The sequence below is a fragment of the Rhinoderma darwinii genome, chromosome 1 (genome assembly GCF_050947455.1).
Source record: "Rhinoderma darwinii isolate aRhiDar2 chromosome 1, aRhiDar2.hap1, whole genome shotgun sequence".
Classification (NCBI taxonomy): Eukaryota; Metazoa; Chordata; class Amphibia; order Anura; family Rhinodermatidae; genus Rhinoderma; species Rhinoderma darwinii.
Genome location: NC_134687.1, coordinates 372,544,247 through 372,571,506, shown reverse-complemented (window position 1 = coordinate 372,571,506; position 27,260 = coordinate 372,544,247). Strand labels below are relative to the sequence as shown.

The 27,260-nt window shown below is 37.0% G+C and overlaps 18 non-coding genes across 18 annotated transcripts; all 18 read right to left on the bottom strand.

Moving 5' to 3' along the window:
- Positions 1–10,547: 10,547 nt before the first annotated feature.
- TRNAT-UGU (transfer RNA threonine (anticodon UGU)) lies at positions 10,548–10,620 on the bottom strand. Its single transcript has one exon. It is a non-coding gene; the product is annotated as a tRNA-Thr (tRNA).
- An 857-nt stretch (positions 10,621–11,477) lies between these two features.
- Positions 11,478–11,550, bottom strand: TRNAT-UGU (transfer RNA threonine (anticodon UGU)). The gene has a single exon. It is a non-coding gene; the product is annotated as a tRNA-Thr (tRNA).
- An 870-nt stretch (positions 11,551–12,420) lies between these two features.
- Positions 12,421–12,493, bottom strand: TRNAT-UGU (transfer RNA threonine (anticodon UGU)). Its single transcript has one exon. It is a non-coding gene; the product is annotated as a tRNA-Thr (tRNA).
- Positions 12,494–13,357: 864 nt separating this feature from the next.
- TRNAT-UGU (transfer RNA threonine (anticodon UGU)) lies at positions 13,358–13,430 on the bottom strand. Its single transcript has one exon. It is a non-coding gene; the product is annotated as a tRNA-Thr (tRNA).
- An 864-nt stretch (positions 13,431–14,294) lies between these two features.
- On the bottom strand, positions 14,295–14,367 carry TRNAT-UGU (transfer RNA threonine (anticodon UGU)). The gene has a single exon. It is a non-coding gene; the product is annotated as a tRNA-Thr (tRNA).
- Positions 14,368–15,231: 864 nt separating this feature from the next.
- TRNAT-UGU (transfer RNA threonine (anticodon UGU)) lies at positions 15,232–15,304 on the bottom strand. The gene has a single exon. It is a non-coding gene; the product is annotated as a tRNA-Thr (tRNA).
- An 864-nt stretch (positions 15,305–16,168) lies between these two features.
- On the bottom strand, positions 16,169–16,241 carry TRNAT-UGU (transfer RNA threonine (anticodon UGU)). The gene has a single exon. It is a non-coding gene; the product is annotated as a tRNA-Thr (tRNA).
- Positions 16,242–17,111: 870 nt separating this feature from the next.
- On the bottom strand, positions 17,112–17,184 carry TRNAT-UGU (transfer RNA threonine (anticodon UGU)). The gene has a single exon. It is a non-coding gene; the product is annotated as a tRNA-Thr (tRNA).
- Positions 17,185–18,048: 864 nt separating this feature from the next.
- TRNAT-UGU (transfer RNA threonine (anticodon UGU)) lies at positions 18,049–18,121 on the bottom strand. The gene has a single exon. It is a non-coding gene; the product is annotated as a tRNA-Thr (tRNA).
- Positions 18,122–18,985: 864 nt separating this feature from the next.
- On the bottom strand, positions 18,986–19,058 carry TRNAT-UGU (transfer RNA threonine (anticodon UGU)). The gene has a single exon. It is a non-coding gene; the product is annotated as a tRNA-Thr (tRNA).
- An 870-nt stretch (positions 19,059–19,928) lies between these two features.
- Positions 19,929–20,001, bottom strand: TRNAT-UGU (transfer RNA threonine (anticodon UGU)). Its single transcript has one exon. It is a non-coding gene; the product is annotated as a tRNA-Thr (tRNA).
- Positions 20,002–20,865: 864 nt separating this feature from the next.
- TRNAT-UGU (transfer RNA threonine (anticodon UGU)) lies at positions 20,866–20,938 on the bottom strand. Its single transcript has one exon. It is a non-coding gene; the product is annotated as a tRNA-Thr (tRNA).
- An 864-nt stretch (positions 20,939–21,802) lies between these two features.
- TRNAT-UGU (transfer RNA threonine (anticodon UGU)) lies at positions 21,803–21,875 on the bottom strand. Its single transcript has one exon. It is a non-coding gene; the product is annotated as a tRNA-Thr (tRNA).
- Positions 21,876–22,739: 864 nt separating this feature from the next.
- Positions 22,740–22,812, bottom strand: TRNAT-UGU (transfer RNA threonine (anticodon UGU)). The gene has a single exon. It is a non-coding gene; the product is annotated as a tRNA-Thr (tRNA).
- Positions 22,813–23,676: 864 nt separating this feature from the next.
- Positions 23,677–23,749, bottom strand: TRNAT-UGU (transfer RNA threonine (anticodon UGU)). The gene has a single exon. It is a non-coding gene; the product is annotated as a tRNA-Thr (tRNA).
- Positions 23,750–24,613: 864 nt separating this feature from the next.
- Positions 24,614–24,686, bottom strand: TRNAT-UGU (transfer RNA threonine (anticodon UGU)). The gene has a single exon. It is a non-coding gene; the product is annotated as a tRNA-Thr (tRNA).
- Positions 24,687–25,550: 864 nt separating this feature from the next.
- On the bottom strand, positions 25,551–25,623 carry TRNAT-UGU (transfer RNA threonine (anticodon UGU)). The gene has a single exon. It is a non-coding gene; the product is annotated as a tRNA-Thr (tRNA).
- Positions 25,624–26,487: 864 nt separating this feature from the next.
- TRNAT-UGU (transfer RNA threonine (anticodon UGU)) lies at positions 26,488–26,560 on the bottom strand. Its single transcript has one exon. It is a non-coding gene; the product is annotated as a tRNA-Thr (tRNA).
- Positions 26,561–27,260: the final 700 nt, after the last annotated feature.

Sequence of the window (27,260 nt, the reverse complement as noted above, 5' to 3'; positions counted from 1 at the left end):
GTATAGAGTGTATTTCTGATTAATTAAATGTTATCTTCATTGAAAAAAACTGTGCTTTTCTTTAAAAAAAAAAAGGAAATTTCTAAGTGACCCTAAACTTTTGAACGGTAGTATATATATATATATATATATATATATATGTGGACATATTTCCCTAATTGTAGATACTTCCATTCAGCCGCACACAGTGAGGAATTTCTCTAATTTAATATTATGTGATGTTGGTCCTTATTGTATATTTAGGGTCCTCTTTATACAATTAATTTGCTATATTTCCACATACTGTTATCTCTCAATATATAACTGTACGTCATTTTGTGTCTGAATAGTCTTATTACCTGGCCAGGTAGTTTTTAAATTGTATTTATTTCTATTGTTCAGGTATTTACCTAAGGGAAATAGTTTGCCATTTTTTCCTTTTTTCTACAAATAAATAATTACATATTTCTATACTACAATTTTTACACCCTTATGAGTGCTTGATATGTCGTGTAGCGTCCATGGCCATGGGCCGTCGGGTTTACTCACCTCCCGACGCCCGTAGCCATGGATCTGTGAGCGCTGGTCCCCATCTCCTTCCTTGGAGATGCCAGCGCTCACTTCCGCTCCTGTCCGCTGTGTCCCGTAGGGTACGTGCGCACGCTCGTGCCCGCTCTTAAAGGGCCAGTGCGCGCACATGAAAACAATCATCATCCTCAATCCGCATGATTTCCTGGCCTATAAGAAGGCCCCAGCCCTTCTGATCCTTGCCTGAGCGTTGCTAGTTTATCCCATGTCTGTCTTGCAAATCGTCCCTTAGTGTTTCCAGTTCCAGTTGTTACCCGTGCCCTGTTACCTATTCCTGTATCCCGTGCTGTGTTCTTGTTCCTGTGCCAACTAGTGCTGGAGTCATGTCCTACTGAACCTGCTGTCGTTTGCAACACCCTGTGTCTTCTGCCACGTCCAATGTCTTCTGCCACGTCCTGTGTATTCTGCCACATCCAGTGCCTTCTGCCACATCTAGTACTGCCCGCCACATCTGGCGCAACCTACTTCACCGACCGCCATCTGTGCTGAAGCCACAGCCACCGTCTGGACTAGTTCAGGTACCCGTGTGTTACGAACTGCCATTAGACTTTGTATAGACTGAGACCTGGTCAGCTGCCTCTCCGCTACGGCAGATCGGCCTAGTGGGTCCACATATCCTGTGATCGTAACAGTACGCTCAGGCCATGGAACCCGCTGGCCAGCCCAAGACCAAAGTCCAGAAGATACAGACGGAGATGCATGACCTACGCACACGTCAGGATCAACTCCTTGAGACCATAAATTCAATCTTGGTCCGTCTGGATCTACTCACTGTTCCACCTCCGGTTCTTCCTCCTGAGGCTGTTACTGTACCACTGCCTGCTGCTCCTCCTGTTTGTTCCGGATCCACAGTTCCTCTGCCTCTTCCTCCTCACTATGATGGTGAACCCAGAGCATGTAGAGGATTTATTAACCAATGCACAGTTCATTTTAGGCTACGGGCTCATCTCTTCCCTTCCGAGGAGGCCAAAGTGGCATTTATCATCTCCCTTCTTGCTGACAAGGCCCTCGCATGGGCGAACCCAATCTTCGAGCAACAAGGACCCGTATCCTCGGACCTAGCCTTGTTCTTGAAGTCCTTTCGTGCGGTGTTCGAGGAGCCGGGTCGAACTTCCTCTGCCGCAGCCACTCTGTTGACCCTCAAGCAAGAGGGTTCCCAGTAGGGGTGTATGCTATCTCCTTCCGTACCCTGGCAGCCGAGCTGGCCTGTAACAATGAGGCACTGGTGGCGACCTTCCGGCAGGGACTGTCCTCTCACATCAAGGACGAACTGTCGGCCCGCGACCTTCCTTCTAACTTGGATGCCCTCATCCTGTTAGCCACTTGGGTTGATATGAGAATCCGGGAGCGCACTCAAGAGGTTTGACAGGAGAGCCGGGTCCACAGACCAGCACCCTTGGTCCAGAGACCACTATTGCCTTCCCCTAGTGCACTACCTGAAGAACCCATGCAGGTAGACAGAGTCCGGTTGTCTGAACAGACGAAGCAGCGCAGACGCTCCTCTGGACTTAGTATCTATTGTGGCCTTAAGGGTCATTTTGTGCGCCAATGCCCACAGAAACCGGGAAACCTCAGTACCTAGGGTTGGTTGGAGAGGCAACTCTAGGTGGGACGTCTCCAAACGTTAAAACCACTTCCAAATTATCAATTCCTGTGGCCAACATCTCCGGAAAGACGTCACATCCCTCCTCCGCCTATCTTGACTTCGGAGCAGCTGCTAATTTCACCCAGCAGGATCTAGTCCAATGTTTACATCTACCCACAGTTCTTCTAGAGAGACCTCTGGCTGTTGCTTCTGTGAATGGTCTACCATTGCCCGATCCAATTGTGTTTATCATGGAGCCGTTGACACTACGGGTCGGAGCTCTTCACTCGGAGCAGATCGCCCTCCTTGTACTACCTAACGCTATCAATCCTATCCTGCTGGGTCTGCCATGGCTTTGCCTACACGCCCCGGTTCTTGACTGGAGTTCCGGAGAAATTCTTCAATGGGGTTTCAGATGCCATAGCCATTGCCTGTCACAAGTCCGTCCTGTTATGTCCCCTCTGCCTCAGTCACTCTCCGATCTACCATCTCAGTTTGCCAGTTTTGCGGATGTCTTCTGCAAGCGAGAGGCTGAGACATTGCCTCCATATCGGAATTATGACTGTCCCATTGAATTGGTTCCAAATGCTTCTCTTCCCCGTGGACAGGTATATCCTCTCTCCTTGCCAGAGACGTTATCTATGTCAGCCTATATCAAGGAAAATTTGGAGAGGGGTTTTATACGAAAATCTTTCTCCCCGGCTGGGCCGGCTTCTTTGTTAAGAAGAGAGACGGATCTCTTCGACCCTACATTGACTACCGTGGTCTCAACCAGATCACGGGCAAGAACAAATACCCATTGGCACTTATTTCCTAGCTGTTTGATCGCATACAAGGAGCCAAAAAAATTTCTAAATTAGACCTGCGGGGGGCTAATCCGGATTTGCCGGGGTGATGAATGGAAGACGGCATTTAACACCCGTGATGGGCACTACAAATACCTAGTGATGCCCTTCGGACTGTGTAACGCTCCCGCAGTGTTTCACTAATTAGTCAATGATATTTTCCGAGATCTCCTCTATATGTGTGTTGTAGTTTATTCCGATGTTATTTTGATTTTCTCACCAGATCTGATGACCCATCGGAGGCATGTCCGTCAGGTTCTTCTGCGACTAAGAAAGAATTGCTTATATGCCAAGTTGGAGAAGTGCGTCTTTGAAAATAGGTCTTTGCCCTTCCTGGGCTACATCATCTCGGATCAAGGTCTTAAGATCGATCCTGAGAAACTAAAGTCTGTCCTGGAATGGCCACGTCCTCAAGGCCTGAGGGCCATACAGCGGTTCCTGGGTTTCGCCAATTTCTACCGGCAGTTTATTCCAAACTTCTCATCTCTGACGGCTCCCATCTCTACCCTTACTAAGAAGGGTGTGAACGCCAAGGTGTGGACTCCAGAGGCAGAATCCGCATTTATTAGCCTCAAGAAAGCCTTCACTTCAGCCTCGATACTCCATCATCCTGACGTATCTCGGCAGTTCTCATTGGAGGTGGACGCTTCCTCTGTTGGTGCAGGTGCACTTCTGTTCCAGAGGAGCTCCAAAGAAAAGGCAATAGTATGTGGCTATTACTATAGACTTTTTTCTTCTGCAGAGCGCAATTACTCTATTGGAGATCGGGAGCTACTGGCCATCAAATTGGCTCTGGAGGAGTGGAGACATCTTCTACTTCAAGAGGGCGCAGCTCACCCCATCTTGGTCTACACTGACCACAAGAACCTTACTTATCTTCAGTCCGCCCAATGACTAAATCCCCATCAAGCCAGGTGGTCGCTGTTCTTCAACCGTTTCCAATTTGTGCTCCACTACAATCCCGCTGACAAGAATGTGAGGGCCGATGCCCTGTCCAGGTCATTTAAGACGGATGACACGGTGGAGTCCCTTCAAACTATCATAGACCCATCCTGCATTGTCACTGCTAATCCTTTTGCAGGTTAGAGACATCCCTCCGGGGAGGACTTTTCTTCGGTTGGCAGACACAGTTCTAAACTGGCTGGGCACGCTGGTGTCCGTAAAACACAAGACCTGATTGCTCGTCACTTCTGGTGGCCCACGTTACCTAACGATGTTCTGGAATTTGTTTCTTCTTGCACGGTGTGTGCTTCTAACAAAGTTACTCACTCCAAGCCTGCCGGCCTGTTTCAACCTCTGCCTGTACCCAATGCCCCCTGGCAGCACATTGCAATGGACTTTGTCACTGACCTTCCCACCTCAGCAGGATGCAACACTGTCTGGGTGGTGGTGGACCGATTCTCGAAGATGGCACATTTTAGCCCGCTGACCGGCCTACCTTCTGCTCCCCGACTAGCGAGTCTCTTCATTCAACACACCTTTCGCTTGCATGGCTTGCCTCTTCACATTGTGTCCGACCGGGTCATCCCCAGTACAATGGGCAAGTCGAGAGGATCAACCAGATCATGGAGAATTATCTACGCCACTTCATCTCTTTACAGCATGATAACTGGGTATAGCTTCTTGCTTGGGTCGAGTTCTCGTACAACAACCACACAAGTGAGTCCACCACTTCCACTCCGTTTCACATTGTGGACAGTCAACATCCGACAGTCCCTCTTCCTGTGTCAACTACATCTCAGGTACCCGCTGCGGACTCTGCAGTTCGGGACTTCCTGCAAATCTGGCAACAGACTCGGTCCTCTATTTTGCTGGCAGTCGATTGCATGAAGCGAAAAGTAAATACAAAGAGAAGAGAGCTGCCTCAGTATCTTCCGGGTACCAAAGTCTGGCTGTCTGTCCTCTCGGAACATCCGTTTGAAGGTGCCTTCATACAAGTTTGGGTTTTATTCGAAATCACCCAAGTCGAATCCTTCCATTAACCTATAGTTGGTCTTACAAAGGAGAATTATGACAAAATAACAGTTTAAAACCAAAACTCCAGAACTAGCTGCGAATTTATTGGATGATTTGCATAAAAAGGAAAGAGCTGCTCTTACAAATGGGAAACCTGAAAATAAAAGTTAAAAACCCTAATTATAGAACTGGCTGCTTATTTATCGGTAGATTGGCAGAAAAATTAAACAGGTTTTTAGGGGATTGGAGAGAAACAGAATTGTCCATCATGCATTCATGAAAAATCTTATGTTTTACATTAACCCCTTCAGGACTGAGCCTGCTTTGGCCTTCAGGACGAAGCCGATTTTTCAAATCTGACATGTGTCACTTTATGTGGTAATAACTCCGGAATGATTTTACCTATCCAAGCAATTCTGAGATTGTTTTCTCGTGACATATTGTACTTTATGTTAGTGAAAAAATTTGGTTGATAAATTCAATATTTATTTGTAAAAAAACCCCAAGATTTGGAGAAAATTTGCAAAAATTAGCATTTTTCTCAATTTAAATGTATCTGCTTGTAAAACAGATAGTAATACCACACAAAATAGTTACTAGTTAACATCACCCATATGTCTACTTTATGTTGGCATCGTTTTTTGAACATTCTTTTATTTTTCTAGGACGTTACAAGACTTAGAACTTTAGCAGCGATTTCTGATATTTTCAAGAAAATTTCAAAAGGCGATTTTTACAAGGACCAATTCAGTTCTGAAGTGGCTTTGAGGGCCTTATATATTAGAAAGTCCCCATAAATCACCCCATTTTGAAAACTGCACCCCTCAAAGTATTCAAAACAGCATTCAGAAAGTGTATTAACCCTTTAGGCGTTTCACAGGAATTAAAGCAAAGTAGAGGTGAAAGTTACAAATATTTTTTTTTTACAAAATTCATTTGTAATACATTTTTTTCTATACCACAGGAGGTTTTACCCAAGAAATGTAACTTATTATTTATTGCCCAGATTCTGCAGTTTTTAGAAATACCCCACATGTGGCCCTAGTGCGGTCATGGACTGAAACACAGGCCTCAGAAGCAAAGGAGCACCTAGAGGATTTTGGGGCCTCCTTTTTTTAGCATATATTTTAAAGGTACCATGTCAGGTTTGAAGAGGTCTTGTGTGGCCAAAACAATAAAGACCCCCAAAAGTGACCTCATTTTGGAAACTACACCCCTCAGGGAATTTATCTAGGGGTATACTTAGCATTTTGAACCCACAGTTTTTTTGCTAAATTTATTTGAATTAGTTTGTGAAGATGAAAATCTACTTTTTTTCTGAAAAAACATAGAAATTTTTAATTTTTTCAAGGAATAAAAGAGAAAAAACACCCCAACATATGTAAAGCAATTTCTCCTGATTATAGCAATACCCCATATGTGGTAATAAACTGCTGTTTGGACCCACAGCAGGACTCAGAAGGGAAGGAGCACCATTTGGATTTTGAAATTCTGATTTTGCTGGAATAGTTTTCAGTGCCATGTCGCGTTTGAATTGCACTGGAGGGAACAAAATAGTGGAAAACCCCGGAAAGTGACCCCATTTTGGAAACTACACTCATCAAGGAATTTTTCTAGGGGTAAAGTTAGCATTTTGACACCACGGTTGTTTTGCTGAATTCATTGGAATTATTCTGTAAAGGTAAAAATAGGTAGCCATTTTTAATTTTTACAAGGAATAAAGGAGAAAAAGCACCCCAACATTTGTAAAACAATTTCTCCCGATTACGGAAATATGCCATATGTGGTAATAAACTGCTGTTTGGACCCACAGCAAGGCTTAGAAGGGAAGGAGCGCTATTTGGCTTTTGGAGCTCAAATTTAGCTGAAATGGTTTTTGGGTGCCATGTCGCATTTGCAAAGCCCCTGAGAGGCCAAAACAGTGGAAACCCCCCAAAAGTGGAAATTACACCACTTAAAGAATCTATCTAGGGATATAGTGGGCATTTAGACCCCACAAGTCTTTTGCAGGATTTATTAGAATTAGGCCATGAAAATGAATATCAACATTTCTTCCACTAAAATGTTGCATTTTTTTCAATTTTACAAAGGATAAAGGGGGTAAAAGCTGCCCAACATTTGTAAAGCAATTTCTCCCGAGTACGGCTATACCCCACGTGTGGTCATAAATGGTTTTTCATTAGAAAGTAATTAACCCTTTCTGGACTGATCCATTTTTTTTCTTTTCCTTTTTAGTTTTTTCCTCCCCGCGTTCCAAGAGCCACAACTTTTTTATTTTTCAGTCAATAGAGCGGTATGAGGGATTATTTATTGAGGGACGAGCGTTTGTTTTTATTGGTACCATTTTTTGGTACATACAACTTTTTGAGCACTTTTTATTACATTTTTAGGTAGAGCGAAGGTGACCAAAAAAACAGCGATTTTGCAGTTTTAAATTCTTTATTTTTCACGTGAGACGCTCTATACATCACCCCCCACACTAAGACATGCTATGTTATGGTGCGCGAAGGGGTTAATGCGCAGCGCATGGTGCGGAGTCAAAATTAAAATTTTCCACTCATATGCCATTTTAGTGCACTATATGTTATGCCCAGTTTGTGCCACTGAAGACAAATACCTCATAAAATATTAACCGGGTTCTCCCGGGTATGGCGATGCCATATCTGTGGACGTAAACTGGTGTTTGGGCACGCTGTAGGGCTCAGAAGGGAGGGACGCCATTTGGCTTTTGGGGCGCAGATGTAGCTTGGTAGTTGTTCTGTTTGGGGTTTTACTGGTGTTTCAGTTTGTAATGTGTGGGCATATGTAATCTCTGCGGGGTACATCAGGGTATATGTAATCTGTGCGGGGTACATCAGGGTATATGTAATCTGTGCGGGGTACATCAGGGTATAATAAGAGGGCATAAAAATGCAGTAAATAAATAATAATCCGCAGATATGTGGCCGGTGTCGCACTGATAAATGGTGTCGGATCTTATCTTCTTTTGGAACACTCTGCACATTTTGCATCGCCATATTCTGGGAGCCAGAACTTTTTTATTTTTTCACCACCGGAGCTGTGTGAGGGTTTCTTTTTTGCAGGACAATCTGTAGGTTTTCATTGGTACCATTTTGGGGTACCAGAAATATTTTTGATCACATTTTATTCCATTTTTTGGCAAGCAAGGTGACCAAAAACCATCAATTCTGACAATGTTTTTTATTCGTTTTTTTATGGCCTTCACCCTGGGCTATAAATGACCATTATACTTTATTCTGCGGGTCGATACGATTACAGCGATACCAGATGTATATAATTTTTTTATGTTTTGCAGCGTTTGTGCAATAAAATCACTTATTTATAAAATAAATACATTTTTGTGTCACCATATTCTGAGAGCCATAAAGTTTTTATTTTTCAGTCAAAAAAGCGCTGTAAGGGCTTGTTTTTTGCAGGACGGGATGTCGTTTGTATTGGTACCATTTTGGCATACATGCGACTTTTTGATCACTTTTTATTGTATACTTTGGGAGGGTTGGTAACCAAAAAATTGTGATTCGGGCACTGTTTTTCGTTTATTTTTTTCGCGGTGTTCACCGTGCGATAAAATAATATTACAGTTTTATAGTTGGGGTCGTTACGAACGCGGCGATACAAAATATATGTACTTTTTTCAACGTGTTAATTTTTTTCCTATAATAAAAGACTTATTATAGGAAAAAAAGCATTCTTTGTTTATGTCACTTATAACTTTTATTTTTACACTTTTTAAAAACATTTTTATTATCTTTTTTTAACTTTTTTTACTTGTCCCACTAGGGGACACTTAGACTTGCAGCTTTGATAGCTGCTGGAACACATTACACTACACACGTAGTGTAATGTGTTCTAACTGTCATTGTGACGTGACAGTCACACTGACAGGAAGCATCGGAGGACCGGCCGGAGGCTGATCCTCCGAGGCTTCCGTACATGGCAACCCGGAGGTCATTGTCTGGCCTCTGGTTGCCATGATAGGGATCGCCAGCCCCCGCAAATACATGTGGGGGGCTGCCGATCCGCTGTAAACCTCTTCGATGTGGTGATCGCAATCGACCACCGCATCGAAGGGGTTAATTGCTGATTTCAGCGGCGACAGGCCGCTGATCGGCAACGGGGAGAGCAGGGCTGACACCCTGCACAGTTAACCGCCGCTGCGGTGTAGCGCCGCACGGCGGTTAACTGTTAAAGCGCGGATGTGACTGCACGCCCAGGTGCGCGAAGTTACTGCTCACCTGGACGTACAGTTACGCCAAGGTGCGGGAAGGGGTTAAGTTATCAGAAATATGCTTCAGAAACATAGAAACAAATCAAACTTTTAGACAGTTTGGAAATCACAACTGAATGAATTGATGTGTTTGGGGAACAGAATGATGAACAGAATTGTCCATGATGAATTGCTAAAAAACTTTTACGGGCAGAGGCAATTTTTTTTCCAAAATTTTCCGAGGGAGATCGAACATGCATAATTTCCTGTTTAAAATGTTAACGTTGGACATATACAATGGATTGAATGAAACAATGATGTCTGAATACTTTCAGTTTAGGCCAAGCAATTATCTGAAAGGAAATCTTAGTATTTTCTGTGATGAAGAAATTATCTTATTAGATACTTTAGGCACAAACAATAAAGGACCCAGTGATAATTAACTCACGACCCCTGGTTTACAAGACCAGTGCTCTAACCACTGATCTATGAAGCCAACACATCTGGTAACGCGACGTCGTGGGTTTTATTCGAAATCACCCAAGTCGTATACTTCCATTATCCTATAGTTGGTCTTACAAAGGAGAAGCATGACAAAATAACAGTTTAAAAACATAACTCCAGAACTAGCAGCGAATTTATTGGTTTATTTGCAGAAAAATGAAAGAGCTGCTCTTACAAATGAGAAGCCTGAAAAAAGTGTAAAACTCTAATTCTAGAACTGGCTGCTTATTTATTAGTAGATTGGCACAAAATTTAAATAGGTTTTTAGTGGATTGGAGAGAAACAGAATTGTCCATCATGAATTCCTAAAAAACGTTATGATTTACATTAAGGTATCAGAAACATGCTTCAGAAACAAAGAAACAATTCAAACTTTTAGACAGTTTGGAAATCACAACTGAATGAATTGATGTGTTTGGGGAACAGAATGAGGAACAGAATTGTCCATCATGAATTCCTAAAAAATTTTATGTTTTACATTAAGGTATCAGAAACATGCTTCAGAAACATAGAAACAAATCAAACTTTTAGACAGTTTGGAAATCACAACTGAATGAATGAAAGTGATGTGTTTGGGGAACAGAATGAGGAACAGAATTCTCCATCATGAATTCCTAAAAAATATTACGAGCAGAGGTAAGATTTTTTTTCCAAATTTTTCCATGGGAGATCAAACATGCATAATTTCCTGTTTAAAACTTTTTTTAAATGTTAACGTTGGACATATACAATGGATTGAATGAAACAATGATGTCTGAATATTTTCAGTTTAGGCCAAGCAATTATCTGAAAGGAAATGACATCTTAGTATTTTCTGTGATGAAGAAATTATCTTATTAGATACTCTAGGCACAAACAATAAGGGCCCCAGTGAGAATTGAACTCATGACCCCTGGTTTACAAGACCAGTGCTCTAACCACTGAGCTATGAAGCCAACATATCTCCTAATGCAACATCGTGGGTTTTATTCGAAATCACCCAAGTCGTATACTTCCATTATCCTATAGTTGGTCTTACAAAGGAGAAGCATGACAAAATAACAGTTTAAAAACATAACTCCAGAACTAGCTGCGAATTTATTGGTTTATTTGCAGAAAAATGAAAGAGCTGCTCTTACAAATGAGAAGCCTGAAAAAAGTGTAAAACTCTAATTCTAGAACTGGCTGCTTATTTATTAGTAGATTGGCACAAAATTTAAATAGGTTTTTAGTGGATTGGAGAGAAACAGAATTGTCCATCATGAATTCCTAAAAAACGTTATGATTTACATTAAGGTATCAGAAACATGCTTCAGAAACAATTCAAACTTTTAGACAGTTTGGAAATCACAACTGAATGAATTGATGTGTTTGGGGAACAGAATGAGGAACAGAATTGTCCATCATGAATTCCTAAAAAATTTTATGTTTTACATTAAGGTATCAGAAACATGCTTCAGAAACATAGAAACAAATCAAACTTTTAGACAGTTTGGAAATCACAACTGAATGAATTGATGTGTTTGGGGAACAGAATGAGGAACAGAATTCTCCATCATGAATTCCTAAAAAATATTACGAGCAGAGGTAAGATTTTTTTTCCAAATTTTTCCATGGGAGATCAAACATGCATAATTTCCTGTTTAAAACTTTTTTTAAATGTTAACGTTGGACATATACAATGGATTGAATGAAACAATGATGTCTGAATATTTTCAGTTTAGGCCAAGCAATTATCTGAAAGGAAATGACATCTTAGTATTTTCTGTGATGAAGAAATTATCTTATTAGATACTCTAGGCACAAACAATAAAGGCCCCAGTGAGAATTGAACTCACGACTCCTGGTTTACAAGACCAGTGCTCTAACCACTGAGCTATGAAGCCAACATATCTGCTAATGCAACGTCGTGGGTTTTATTCGAAATCACCCAAGTCGTATACTTCCATTATCCTATAGTTGGTCTTACAAAGGAGAAGCATGACAAAATAACAGTTTAAAAACATAACTCCAGAACTAGCTGCGAATTTATTGGTTTATTTGCAGAAAAATGAAAGAGCTGCTCTTACAAATGAGAAGCCTGAAAAAAGTGTAAAACTCTAATTCTAGAACTGGCTGCTTATTTATTAGTAGATTGGCACAAAATTTAAATAGGTTTTTAGTGGATTGGAGAGAAACAGAATTGTCCATCATGAATTCCTAAAAAACGTTATGATTTACATTAAGGTATCAGAAACATGCTTCAGAAACAAAGAAACAATTCAAACTTTTAGACAGTTTGGAAATCACAACTGAATGAATTGATGTGTTTGGGGAACAGAATGAGGAACAGAATTGTCCATCATGAATTCCTAAAAAAATTTATGTTTTACATTAAGGTATCAGAAACATGCTTCAGAAACATAGAAACAAATCAAACTTTTAGACAGTTTGGAAATCACAACTGAATGAATGAAAGTGAAGTGTTTGGGGAACAGAATGAGGAACAGAATTCTCCATCATGAATTCCTAAAAAATATTACGAGCAGAGGTAAGATTTTTTTTCCAAATTTTTCCATGGGAGATCAAACATGCATAATTTCCTGTTTAAAATTTTTTTTAAATGTTAACGTTGGACATATACAATGGATTGAATGAAACAATGATGTCTGAATATTTTCAGTTTAGGCCAAGCAATTATCTGAAAGGAAATGACATCTTAGTATTTTCTGTGATGAAGAAATTATCTTATTAGATACTCTAGGCACAAACAATAAAGGCCCCAGTGAGAATTGAACTCACGACCCCTGGTTTACAAGACCAGTGCTCTAACCACTGAGCTATGAAGCCAACATATCTGCTAATGCAACGTCGTGGGTTTTATTCGAAATCACCCAAGTCGTATACTTCCATTATCCTATAGTTGGTCTTACAAAGGAGAAGCATGACAAAATAACAGTTTAAAAACATAACTCCAGAACTAGCTGCGAATTTATTGGTTTATTTGCAGAAAAATGAAAGAGCTGCTCTTACAAATGAGAAGCCTGAAAAAAGTGTAAAACTCTAATTCTAGAACTGGCTGCTTATTTATTAGTAGATTGGCACAAAATTTAAATAGGTTTTTAGTGGATTGGAGAGAAACAGAATTGTCCATCATGAATTCCTAAAAAACGTTATGATTTACATTAAGGTATCAGAAACATGCTTCAGAAACAAAGAAACAATTCAAACTTTTAGACAGTTTGGAAATCACAACTGAATGAATTGATGTGTTTGGGGAACAGAATGAGGAACAGAATTGTCCATCATGAATTCCTAAAAAAATTTATGTTTTACATTAAGGTATCAGAAACATGCTTCAGAAACATAGAAACAAATCAAACTTTTAGACAGTTTGGAAATCACAACTGAATGAATTGATGTGTTTGGGGAACAGAATGAGGAACAGAATTCTCCATCATGAATTCCTAAAAAATATTACGAGCAGAGGCAAGATTTTTTTCCAAATTTTTCCATGGGAGATCAAACATGCATAATTTCCTGTTTAAAACTTTTTTTAAATGTTAACGTTGGACATATACAATGGATTGAATGAAACAATGATGTCTGAATATTTTCAGTTTAGGCCAAGCAATTATCTGAAAGGAAATGACATCTTAGTATTTTCTGTGATGAAGAAATTATCTTATTAGATACTCTAGGCACAAACAATAAAGGCCACAGTGAGAATTGAACTCACGACCCCTGGTTTACAAGACCAGTGCTCTAACCACTGAGCTATGAAGCCAACATATCTGCTAATGCACCGTCGTGGGTTTTATTCGAAATCACCCAAGTCGTATACTTCCATTATCCTATAGTTGGTCTTACAAAGGAGAAGCATGACAAAATAACAGTTTAAAAACATAACTCCAGAACTAGCTGCGAATTTATTGGTTTATTTGCAGAAAAATGAAAGAGCTGCTCTTACAAATGAGAAGCCTGAAAAAAGTGTAAAACTCTAATTCTAGAACTGGCTGCTTATTTATTAGTAGATTGGCACAAAATTTAAATAGGTTTTTAGTGGATTGGAGAGAAACAGAATTGTCCATCATGAATTCCTAAAAAACGTTATGATTTACATTAAGGTATCAGAAACATGCTTCAGAAACAAAGAAACAATTCAAACTTTTAGACAGTTTGGAAATCACAACTGAATGAATTGATGTGTTTGGGGAACAGAATGAGGAACAGAATTGTCCATCATGAATTCCTAAAAAAATTTATGTTTTACATTAAGGTATCAGAAACATGCTTCAGAAACATAGAAACAAATCAAACTTTTAGACAGTTTGGAAATCACAACTGAATGAATTGATGTGTTTGGGGAACAGAATGAGGAACAGAATTCTCCATCATGAATTCCTAAAAAATATTACGAGCAGAGGCAAGATTTTTTTCCAAATTTTTCCATGGGAGATCAAACATGCATAATTTCCTGTTTAAAACTTTTTTTAAATGTTAACGTTGGACATATACAATGGATTGAATGAAACAATGATGTCTGAATATTTTCAGTTTAGGCCAAGCAATTATCTGAAAGGAAATGACATCTTAGTATTTTCTGTGATGAAGAAATTATCTTATTAGATACTCTAGGCACAAACAATAAGGGCCCCAGTGAGAATTGAACTCACAACCCCTGGTTTACAAGACCAGTGCTCTAACCACTGCGCTATGAAGCCAACATATCTGCTAATGCAACGTCGTGGGTTTTATTCGAAATCACCCAAGTCGTAAACTTCCATTATCCTATAGTTGGTCTTACAAAGGAGAAGCATGACAAAATAACAGTTTAAAAACATAACTCCAGAACTAGCTGCGAATTTATTGCTTTATTTGCAGAAAAATGAAAGAGCTGCTCTTACAAATGAGAAGCCTGAAAAAAGTGTAAAACTCTAATTCTAGAACTGGCTGCTTATTTATTAGTAGATTGGCACAAAATTTAAATAGGTTTTTAGTGGATTGGAGAGAAACAGAATTGTCCATCATGAATTCCTAAAAAACGTTATGATTTACATTAAGGTATCAGAAACATGCTTCAGAAACAAAGAAACAATTCAAACTTTTAGACAGTTTGGAAATCACAACTGAATGAATTGATGTGTTTGGGGAACAGAATGAGGAACAGAATTGTCCATCATGAATTCCTAAAAAAATTTATGTTTTACATTAAGGTATCAGAAACATGCTTCAGAAACATAGAAACAAATCAAACTTTTAGACAGTTTGGAAATCACAACTGAATGAATTGATGTGTTTGGGGAACAGAATGAGGAACAGAATTCTCCATCATGAATTCCTAAAAAATATTACGAGCAGAGGCAAGATTTTTTTCCAAATTTTTCCATGGGAGATCAAACATGCATAATTTCCTGTTTAAAACTTTTTTTAAATGTTAACGTTGGACATATACAATGGATTGAATGAAACAATGATGTCTGAATATTTTCAGTTTAGGCCAAGCAATTATCTGAAAGGAAATGACATCTTAGTATTTTCTGTGATGAAGAAATTATCTTATTAGATACTCTAGGCACAAACAATAAGGGCCCCAGTGAGAATTGAACTCACAACCCCTGGTTTACAAGACCAGTGCTCTAACCACTGCGCTATGAAGCCAACATATCTGCTAATGCAACGTCGTGGGTTTTATTCGAAATCACCCAAGTCGTAAACTTCCATTATCCTATAGTTGGTCTTACAAAGGAGAAGCATGACAAAATAACAGTTTAAAAACATAACTCCAGAACTAGCTGCGAATTTATTGCTTTATTTGCAGAAAAATGAAAGAGCTGCTCTTACAAATGAGAAGCCTGAAAAAAGTGTAAAACTCTAATTCTAGAACTGGCTGCTTATTTATTAGTAGATTGGCACAAAATTTAAATAGGTTTTTAGTGGATTGGAGAGAAACAGAATTGTCCATCATGAATTCCTAAAAAACGTTATGATTTACATTAAGGTATCAGAAACATGCTTCAGAAACAAAGAAACAATTCAAACTTTTAGACAGTTTGGAAATCACAACTGAATGAATTGATGTGTTTGGGGAACAGAATGAGGAACAGAATTGTCCATCATGAATTCCTAAAAAATTTTATGTTTTACATTAAGGTATCAGAAACATGCTTCAGAAACATAGAAACAAATCAAACTTTAAGACAGTTTGGAAATCACAACTGAATGAATTGATGTGTTTGGGGAACAGAATGAGGAACAGAATTCTCCATCATGAATTCCTAAAAAATATTACGAGCAGAGGCAAGATTTTTTTCCAAATTTTTCCATGGGAGATCAAACATGCATAATTTCCTGTTTAAAACTTTTTTTAAATGTTAACGTTGGACATATACAATGGATTGAATGAAACAATGATGTCTGAATATTTTCAGTTTAGGCCAAGCAATTATCTGAAAGGAAATGACATCTTAGTATTTTCTGTGATGAAGAAATTATCTTATTAGATACTCTAGGCACAAACAATAAAGGCCCCAGTGAGAATTGAACTCACGACCCCTGGTTTACAAGACCAGTGCTCTAACCACTGAGCTATGAAGCCAACATATCTGCTAATGCAACGTCGTGGGTTTTATTCGAAATCACCCAAGTCGTATACTTCCATTATCCTATAGTTGGTCTTACAAAGGAGAAGCATGACAAAATAACAGTTTAAAAACATAACTCCAGAACTAGCTGCGAATTTATTGGTTTATTTGCAGAAAAATGAAAGAGCTGCTCTTACAAATGAGAAGCCTGAAAAAAGTGTAAAACTCTAATTCTAGAACTGGCTGCTTATTTATCAGTAGATTGGCACAAAATTTAAATAGGTTTTTAGTGGATTGGAGAGAAACAGAATTGTCCATCATGAATTCCTAAAAAACGTTATGATTTACATTAAGGTATCAGAAACATGCTTCAGAAACAAAGAAACAATTCAAACTTTTAGACAGTTTGGAAATCACAACTGAATGAATTGATGTGTTTGGGGAACAGAATGAGGAACAGAATTGTCCATCATGAATTCCTAAAAAATTTTATGTTTTACATTAAGGTATCAGAAACATGCTTCAGAAACATAGAAACAAATCAAACTTTTAGACAGTTTGGAAATCACAACTGAATGAATGAAAGTGATGTGTTTGGGGAACAGAATGAGGAACAGAATTCTCCATCATGAATTCCTAAAAAATATTACGAGCAGAGGTAAGATTTTTTTTCCAAATTTTTCCATGGGAGATCAAACATGCATAATTTCCTGTTTAAAACTTTTTTTAAATGTTAACGTTGGACATATACAATGGATTGAATGAAACAATGATGTCTGAATATTTTCAGTTTAGGCCAAGCAATTATCTGAAAGGAAATGACATCTTAGTATTTTCTGTGATGAAGAAATGATCTTATTAGATACTCTAGGCACAAACAATAAGGGCCCCAGTGAGAATTGAACTCACGACCCCTGGTTTACAAGACCAGTGCTCTAACCACTGAGCTATGAAGCCAACATATCTGCTAATGCAACGTCGTGGGTTTTATTCGAAATCACCCAAGTCGTATACTTCCATTATCCTATAGTTGGTCTTACAAAGGAGAAGCATGACAAAATAACAGTTTAAAAACATAACTCCAGAACTAGCTGCGAATTTATTGGTTTATTTGCAGAAAAATGAAAGAGCTGCTCTTACAAATGAGAAGCCTGAAAAAAGTGTAAAACTCTAATTCTAGAACTGGCTGCTTATTTATTAGTAGATTGGCACAAAATTTAAATAGGTTTTTAGTGGATTGGAGAGAAACAGAATTGTCCATCATGAATTCCTAAAAAACGTTATGATTTACATTAAGGTATCAGAAACATGCTTCAGAAACAAAGAAACAATTCAAACTTTTAGACAGTTTGGAAATCACAACTGAATGAATTGATGTGTTTGGGGAACAGAATGAGGAACAGAATTGTCCATCATGAATTCCTAAAAATTTTTATGTTTTACATTAAGGTATCAGAAACATGCTTCAGAAACATAGAAACAAATCAAACTTTTAGACAGTTTGGAAATCACAACTGAATGAATTGATGTGTTTGGGGAACAGAATGAGGAACAGAATTCTCCATCATGAATTCCTAAAAAATATTACGAGCAGAGGCAAGATTTTTTTCCAAATTTTTCCATGGGAGATCAAACATGCATAATTTCCTGTTTAAAACTTTTTTTAAATGTTAACGTTGGACATATACAATGGATTGAATGAAACAATGATGTCTGAATATTTTCAGTTTAGGCCAAGCAATTATCTGAAAGGAAATGACATCTTAGTATTTTCTGTGATGAAGAAATTATCTTATTAGATACTCTAGGCACAAACAATAAAGGCCCCAGTGAGAATTGAACTCACGACCCCTGGTTTACAAGACCAGTGCTCTAACCACTGAGCTATGAAGCCAACATATCTGCTAATGCAACGTCGTGGGTTTTATTCGAAATCACCCAAGTCGTATACTTCCATTATCCTATAGTTGGTCTTACAAAGGAGAAGCATGACAAAATAACAGTTTAAAAACATAACTCCAGAACTAGCTGCGAATTTATTGGTTTATTTGCAGAAAAATGAAAGAGCTGCTCTTACAAATGAGAAGCCTGAAAAAAGTGTAAAACTCTAATTCTAGAACTGGCTGCTTATTTATTAGTAGATTGGCACAAAATTTAAATAGGTTTTTAGTGGATTGGAGAGAAACAGAATTGTCCATCATGAATTCCTAAAAAACGTTATGATTTACATTAAGGTATCAGAAACATGCTTCAGAAACAAAGAAACAATTCAAACTTTTAGACAGTTTGGAAATCACAACTGAATGAATTGATGTGTTTGGGGAACAGAATGAGGAACAGAATTGTCCATCATGAATTCCTAAAAATTTTTATGTTTTACATTAAGGTATCAGAAACATGCTTCAGAAACATAGAAACAAATCAAACTTTTAGACAGTTTGGAAATCACAACTGAATGAATTGATGTGTTTGGGGAACAGAATGAGGAACAGAATTCTCCATCATGAATTCCTAAAAAATATTACGAGCAGAGGCAAGATTTTTTTCCAAATTTTTCCATGGGAGATCAAACATGCATAATTTCCTGTTTAAAACTTTTTTTAAATGTTAACGTTGGACATATACAATGGATTGAATGAAACAATGATGTCTGAATATTTTCAGTTTAGGCCAAGCAATTATCTGAAAGGAAATGACATCTTAGTATTTTCTGTGATGAAGAAATTATCTTATTAGATACTCTAGGCACAAACAATAAAGGCCCCAGTGAGAATTGAACTCACGACCCCTGGTTTACAAGACCAGTGCTCTAACCACTGAGCTATGAAGCCAACACATCTGCTAATGCAACGTCGTGGGTTTTATTCGAAATCACCCAAGTCGTATACTTCCATTATCCTATAGTTGGTCTTACAAAGGAGAAGCATGACAAAATAACAGTTTAAAAACATAACTCCAGAACTAGCTGCGAATTTATTGGTTTATTTGCAGAAAAATGAAAGAGCTGCTCTTACAAATGAGAAGCCTGAAAAAAGTGTAAAACTCTAATTCTAGAACTGGCTGCTTATTTATCAGTAGATTGGCACAAAATTTAAATAGGTTTTTAGTGGATTGGAGAGAAACAGAATTGTCCATCATGAATTCCTAAAAAACGTTATGATTTACATTAAGGTATCAGAAACATGCTTCAGAAACAAAGAAACAATTCAAACTTTTAGACAGTTTGGAAATCACAACTGAATGAATTGATGTGTTTGGGGAACAGAATGAGGAACAGAATTGTCCATCATGAATTCCTAAAAAATTTTATGTTTTACATTAAGGTATCAGAAACATGCTTCAGAAACATAGAAACAAATCAAACTTTTAGACAGTTTGGAAATCACAACTGAATGAATGAAAGTGATGTGTTTGGGGAACAGAATGAGGAACAGAATTCTCCATCATGAATTCCTAAAAAATATTACGAGCAGAGGTAAGATTTTTTTTCCAAATTTTTCCATGGGAGATCAAACATGCATAATTTCCTGTTTAAAACTTTTTTTAAATGTTAACGTTGGACATATACAATGGATTGAATGAAACAATGATGTCTGAATATTTTCAGTTTAGGCCAAGCAATTATCTGAAAGGAAATGACATCTTAGTATTTTCTGTGATGAAGAAATGATCTTATTAGATACTCTAGGCACAAACAATAAGGGCCCCAGTGAGAATTGAACTCACGACCCCTGGTTTACAAGACCAGTGCTCTAACCACTGAGCTATGAAGCCAACATATCTGCTAATGCAACGTCGTGGGTTTTATTCGAAATCACCCAAGTCGTATACTTCCATTATCCTATAGTTGGTCTTACAAAGGAGAAGCATGACAAAATAACAGTTTAAAAACATAACTCCAGAACTAGCTGCGAATTTATTGGTTTATTTGCAGAAAAATGAAAGAGCTGCTCTTACAAATGAGAAGCCTGAAAAAAGTGTAAAACTCTAATTCTAGAACTGGCTGCTTATTTATTAGTAGATTGGCACAAAATTTAAATAGGTTTTTAGTGGATTGGAGAGAAACAGAATTGTCCATCATGAATTCCTAAAAAACGTTATGATTTACATTAAGGTATCAGAAACATGCTTCAGAAACAAAGAAACAATTCAAACTTTTAGACAGTTTGGAAATCACAACTGAATGAATTGATGTGTTTGGGGAACAGAATGAGGAACAGAATTGTCCATCATGAATTCCTAAAAATTTTTATGTTTTACATTAAGGTATCAGAAACATGCTTCAGAAACATAGAAACAAATCAAACTTTTAGACAGTTTGGAAATCACAACTGAATGAATTGATGTGTTTGGGGAACAGAATGAGGAACAGAATTCTCCATCATGAATTCCTAAAAAATATTACGAGCAGAGGCAAGATTTTTTTCCAAATTTTTCCATGGGAGATCAAACATGCATAATTTCCTGTTTAAAACTTTTTTTAAATGTTAACGTTGGACATATACAATGGATTGAATGAAACAATGATGTCTGAATATTTTCAGTTTAGGCCAAGCAATTATCTGAAAGGAAATGACATCTTAGTATTTTCTGTGATGAAGAAATTATCTTATTAGATACTCTAGGCACAAACAATAAAGGCCCCAGTGAGAATTGAACTCACGACCCCTGGTTTACAAGACCAGTGCTCTAACCACTGAGCTATGAAGCCAACATATCTGCTAATGCAACGTCGTGGGTTTTATTCGAAATCACCCAAGTCGTATACTTCCATTATCCTATAGTTGGTCTTACAAAGGAGAAGCATGACAAAATAACAGTTTAAAAACATAACTCCAGAACTAGCTGCGAATTTATTGCTTTATTTGCAGAAAAATGAAAGAGCTGCTCTTACAAATGAGAAGCCTGAAAAAAGTGTAAAACTCTAATTCTAGAACTGGCTGCTTATTTATTAGTAGATTGGCACAAAATTTAAATAGGTTTTTAGTGGATTGGAGAGAAACAGAATTGTCCATCATGAATTCCTAAAAAACGTTATGATTTACATTAAGGTATCAGAAACATGCTTCAGAAACAAAGAAACAATTCAAACTTTTAGACAGTTTGGAAATCACAACTGAATGAATTGATGTGTTTGGGGAACAGAATGAGGAACAGAATTGTCCATCATGAATTCCTAAAAATTTTTATGTTTTACATTAAGGTATCAGAAACATGCTTCAGAAACATAGAAACAAATCAAACTTTTAGACAGTTTGGAAATCACAACTGAATGAATTGATGTGTTTGGGGAACAGAATGAGGAACAGAATTCTCCATCATGAATTCCTAAAAAATATTACGAGCAGAGGCAAGATTTTTTTCCAAATTTTTCCATGGGAGATCAAACATGCATAATTTCCTGTTTAAAACTTTTTTTAAATGTTAACGTTGGACATATACAATGGATTGAATGAAACAATGATGTCTGAATATTTTCAGTTTAGGCCAAGCAATTATCTGAAAGGAAATGACATCTTAGTATTTTCTGTGATGAAGAAATTATCTTATTAGATACTCTAGGCACAAACAATAAAGGCCCCAGTGAGAATTGAACTCACGACCCCTGGTTTACAAGACCAGTGCTCTAACCACTGAGCTATGAAGCCAACATATCTGCTAATGCAACGTCGTGGGTTTTATTCGAAATCACCCAAGTCGTATACTTCCATTATCCTATAGTTGGTCTTACAAAGGAGAAGCATGACAAAATAACAGTTTAAAAACATAACTCCAGAACTAGCTGCGAATTTATTGCTTTATTTGCAGAAAAATGAAAGAGCTGCTCTTACAAATGAGAAGCCTGAAAAAAGTGTAAAACTCTAATTCTAGAACTGGCTGCTTATTTATTAGTAGATTGGCACAAAATTTAAATAGGTTTTTAGTGGATTGGAGAGAAACAGAATTGTCCATCATGAATTCCTAAAAAACGTTATGATTTACATTAAGGTATCAGAAACATGCTTCAGAAACAAAGAAACAATTCAAACTTTTAGACAGTTTGGAAATCACAACTGAATGAATTGATGTGTTTGGGGAACAGAATGAGGAACAGAATTGTCCATCATGAATTCCTAAAAAATGTTATGTTTTACATTAAGGTATCAGAAACATGCTTCAGAAACATAGAAACAAATCAAACTTTTAGACAGTTTGGAAATCACAACTGAATGAATTGATGTGTTTGGGGAACAGAATGAGGAACAGAATTCTCCATCATGAATTCCTAAAAAATATTACGAGCAGAGGCAAGATTTTTTTCCAAATTTTTCCATGGGAGATCAAACATGCATAATTTCCTGTTTAAAACTTTTTTTAAATGTTAACGTTGGACATATACAATGGATTGAATGAAACAATGATGTCTGAATATTTTCAGTTTAGGCCAAGCAATTATCTGAAAGGAAATGACATCTTAGTATTTTCTGTGATGAAGAAATTATCTTATTAGATACTCTAGGCACAAACAATAAAGGCCCCAGTGAGAATTGAACTCACGACCCCTGGTTTACAAGACCAGTGCTCTAACCACTGAGCTTTGAAGCCAACATATTTGCTAATGCAACGTCGTGGGTTTTATTCGAAATCACCCAAGTCGTATACTTCCATTATCCTATAGTTGGTCTTACAAAGGAGAAGCATGACAAAATAACAGTTTAAAAACATAACTCCAGAACTAGCTGCGAATTTATTGCTTTATTTGCAGAAAAATGAAAGAGCTGCTCTTACAAATGAGAAGCCTGAAAAAAGTGTAAAACTCTAATTCTAGAACTGGCTGCTTATTTATTAGTAGATTGGCACAAAATTTAAATAGGTTTTTAGTGGATTGGAGAGAAACAGAATTGTCCATCATGAATTCCTAAAAAACGTTATGATTTACATTAAGGTATCAGAAACATGCTTCAGAAACAAAGAAACAATTCAAACTTTTAGACAGTTTGGAAATCACAACTGAATGAATTGATGTGTTTGGGGAACAGAATGAGGAACAGAATTGTCCATCATGAATTCCTAAAAATTTTTATGTTTTACATTAAGGTATCAGAAACATGCTTCAGAAACATAGAAACAAATCAAACTTTTAGACAGTTTGGAAATCACAACTGAATGAATTGATGTGTTTGGGGAACAGAATGAGGAACAGAATTCTCCATCATGAATTCCTAAAAAATATTACGAGCAGAGGCAAGATTTTTTTCCAAATTTTTCCATCTGAGATCAAACATGCATAATTTCCTGTTTAAAACTTTTTTTAAATGTTAACGTTGGACATATACAATGGATTGAATGAAACAATGATGTCTGAATATTTTCAGTTTAGGCCAAGCAATTATCTGAAAGGAAATGACATCTTAGTATTTTCTGTGATGAAGAAATTATCTTATTAGATACTCTAGGCACAAACAATAAAGGCCCCAGTGAGAATTGAACTCACGACCCCTGGTTTACAAGACCAGTGCTCTAACCACTGAGCTATGAAGCCAACAGATCTGCTAATGCAACGTCGTGGGTTTTATTCGAAATCACCCAAGTCGTATACTTCCATTATCCTATAGTTGGTCTTACAAAGGAGAAGCATGACAAAATAACAGTTTAAAAACATAACTCCAGAACTAGCTGCGTATTTATTGGTTTATTTGCAGAAAAATGAAAGAGCTGCTCTTACAAATGAGAAGCCTGAAAAAAGTGTAAAACTCTAATTCTAGAACTGGCTGCTTATTTATTAGTAGATTGGCACAAAATTTAAATAGGTTTTTAGTGGATTGGAGAGAAACAGAATTGTCCATCATGAATTCCTAAAAAACGTTATGATTTACATTAAGGTATCAGAAACATGCTTCAGAAACAAAGAAACAATTCAAACTTTTAGACAGTTTGGAAATCACAACTGAATGAATTGATGTGTTTGGGGAACAGAATGAGGAACAGAATTGTCCATCATGAATTCCTAAAAATTTTTATGTTTTACATTAAGGTATCAGAAACATGCTTCAGAAACATAGAAACAAATCAAACTTTTAGACAGTTTGGAAATCACAACTGAATGAATTGATGTGTTTGGGGAACAGAATGAGGAACAGAATTCTCCATCATGAATTCCTATAAAATATTACGAGCAGAGGCAAGATTTTTTTCCAAATTTTTCCATGGGAGATCAAACATGCATAATTTCCTGTTTAAAACTTTTTTTAAATGTTAACGTTGGACATATACAATGGATTGAATGAAACAATGATGTCTGAATATTTTCAGTTTAGGCCAAGCAATTATCTGAAAGGAAATGACATCTTAGTATTTTCTGTGATGAAGAAATTATCTTATTAGATACTCTAGGCCCAAACAATAAAGGCCCCAGTGAGAATTGAACTCACGACCCCTGGTTTACAAGACCAGTGCTCTAACCACTGAGCTATGAAGCCAACATATCTGCTAATGCAACGTCGTGGGTTTTATTCGAAATCACCCAAGTCGTATACTTCCATTATCCTATAGTTGGTCTTACAAAGGAGAAGCATGACAAAATAACAGTTTTAAAACATAACTCCAGAACTAGCTGCGAATTTATTGCTTTATTTGCAGAAAAATGAAAGAGCTGCTCTTACAAATGAGAAGCCTGAAAAAAGTGTAAAACTCTAATTCTAGAACTGGCTGCTTATTTATTAGTAGATTGGCACAAAATTTAAATAGGTTTTTAGTGGATTGGAGAGAAACAGAATTGTCCATCATGAATTCCTAAAAAACGTTATGATTTACATTAAGGTATCAGAAACATGCTTCAGAAACAAAGAAACAATTCAAACTTTTAGACAGTTTGGAAATCACAACTGAATGAATTGATGTGTTTGGGGAACAGAATGAGGAACAGAATTGTCCATCATGAATTCCTAAAAATTTTTATGTTTTACATTAAGGTATCAGAAACATGCTTCAGAAACATAGAAACAAATCAAACTTTTAGACAGTTTGGAAATCACAACTGAATGAATTGATGTGTTTGGGGAACAGAATGAGGAACAGAATTCTCCATCATGAATTCCTAAAAAATATTACGAGCAGAGGCAAGATTTTTTTCCAAATTTTTCCATGGGAGATCAAACATGCATAATTTCCTGTTTAAAACTTTTTTTAAATGTTAACGTTGGACATATACAATGGATTGAATGAAACAATGATGTCTGAATATTTTCAGTTTAGGCCAAGCAATTATCTGAAAGGAAATGACATCTTAGTATTTTCTGTGATGAAGAAATTATCTTATTAGATACTCTAGGCACAAACAATAAAGGCCCCAGTGAGAATTGAACTCACGACCCCTGGTTTACAAGACCAGTGCTCTAACCACTGAGCTATGAAGCCAACATATCTGCTAATGCAACGTCGTGGGTTTTATTCGAAATCACCCAAGTCGTATACTTCCATTATCCTATAGTTGGTCTTACAAAGGAGAAGCATGACAAAATAACAGTTTAAAAACATAACTCCAGAACTAGCTGCGAATTTATTGCTTTATTTGCAGAAAAATGAAAGAGCTGCTCTTACAAATGAGAAGCCTGAAAAAAGTGTAAAACTCTAATTCTAGAACTGGCTGCTTATTTATTAGTAGATTGGCACAAAATTTAAATAGGTTTTTAGTGGATTGGAGAGAAACAGAATTGTCCATCATGAATTCCTAAAAAACGTTATGATTTACATTAAGGTATCAGAAACATGCTTCAGAAACAAAGAAACAATTCAAACTTTTAGACAGTTTGGAAATCACAACTGAATGAATTGATGTGTTTGGGGAACAGAATGAGGAACAGAATTGTCCATCATGAATTCCTAAAAATGTTTATGTTTTACATTAAGGTATCAGAAACATGCTTCAGAAACATAGAAACAAATCAAACTTTTAGACAGTTTGGAAATCACAACTGAATGAATTGATGTGTTTGGGGAACAGAATGAGGAACAGAATTCTCCATCATGAATTCCTAAAAAATATTACGAGCAGAGGCAAGATTTTTTTCCAAATTTTTCCATGGGAGATCAAACATGCATAATTTCCTGTTTAAAACTTTTTTTAAATGTTAACGTTGGACATATACAATGGATTGAATGAAACAATGATGTCTGAATATTTTCAGTTTAGGTCAAGCAATTATCTGAAAGGAAATTACATCTTAATATTTTCTGTGATGAAGAAATTATCTTATTAGATACTCTAGGCACAAACAATAAAGACCCCAGTGAGAATTGAACACACGACCCCTGGTTTACAAGACCAGTGCTCTAACCACTGAGCTATGAAGCCAACATATCTGCTAATGCAACGTCGTGGGTTTTATTCGAAATCACCCAAGTCGTATACTTCCATTATCCTATAGTTGGTCTTACAAAGGAGAAGCATGACAAAATAACAGTTTAAAAACATAACTCCAGAACTAGCTGCGTATTTATTGGTTTATTTGCAGAAAAATGAAAGAGCTGCTCTTACAAATGAGAAGCCTGAAAAAAGTGTAAAACTCTAATTCTAGAACTGGCTGCTTATTTATTAGTAGATTGGCACAAAATTTAAATAGGTTTTTAGTGGATTGGAGAGAAACAGAATTGTCCATCATGAATTCCTAAAAATTTTTATGTTTTACATTAAGGTATCAGAAACATGCTTCAGAAACATAGAAACAAATCAAACTTTTAGACAGTTTGGAAATCACAACTGAATGAATTGATGTGTTTGGGGAACAGAATGAGGAACAGAATTCTCCATCATGAATTCCTAAAAAATATTACGAGCAGAGGCAAGATTTTTTTCCAAATTTTTCCATCTGAGATCAAACATGCATAATTTCCTGTTTAAAACTTTTTTTAAATGTTAACGTTGGACATATACAATGGATTGAATGAAACAATGATGTCTGAATATTTTCAGTTTAGGCCAAGCAATTATCTGAAAGGAAATGACATCTTAGTATTTTCTGTGATGAAGAAATTATCTTATTAGATACTCTAGG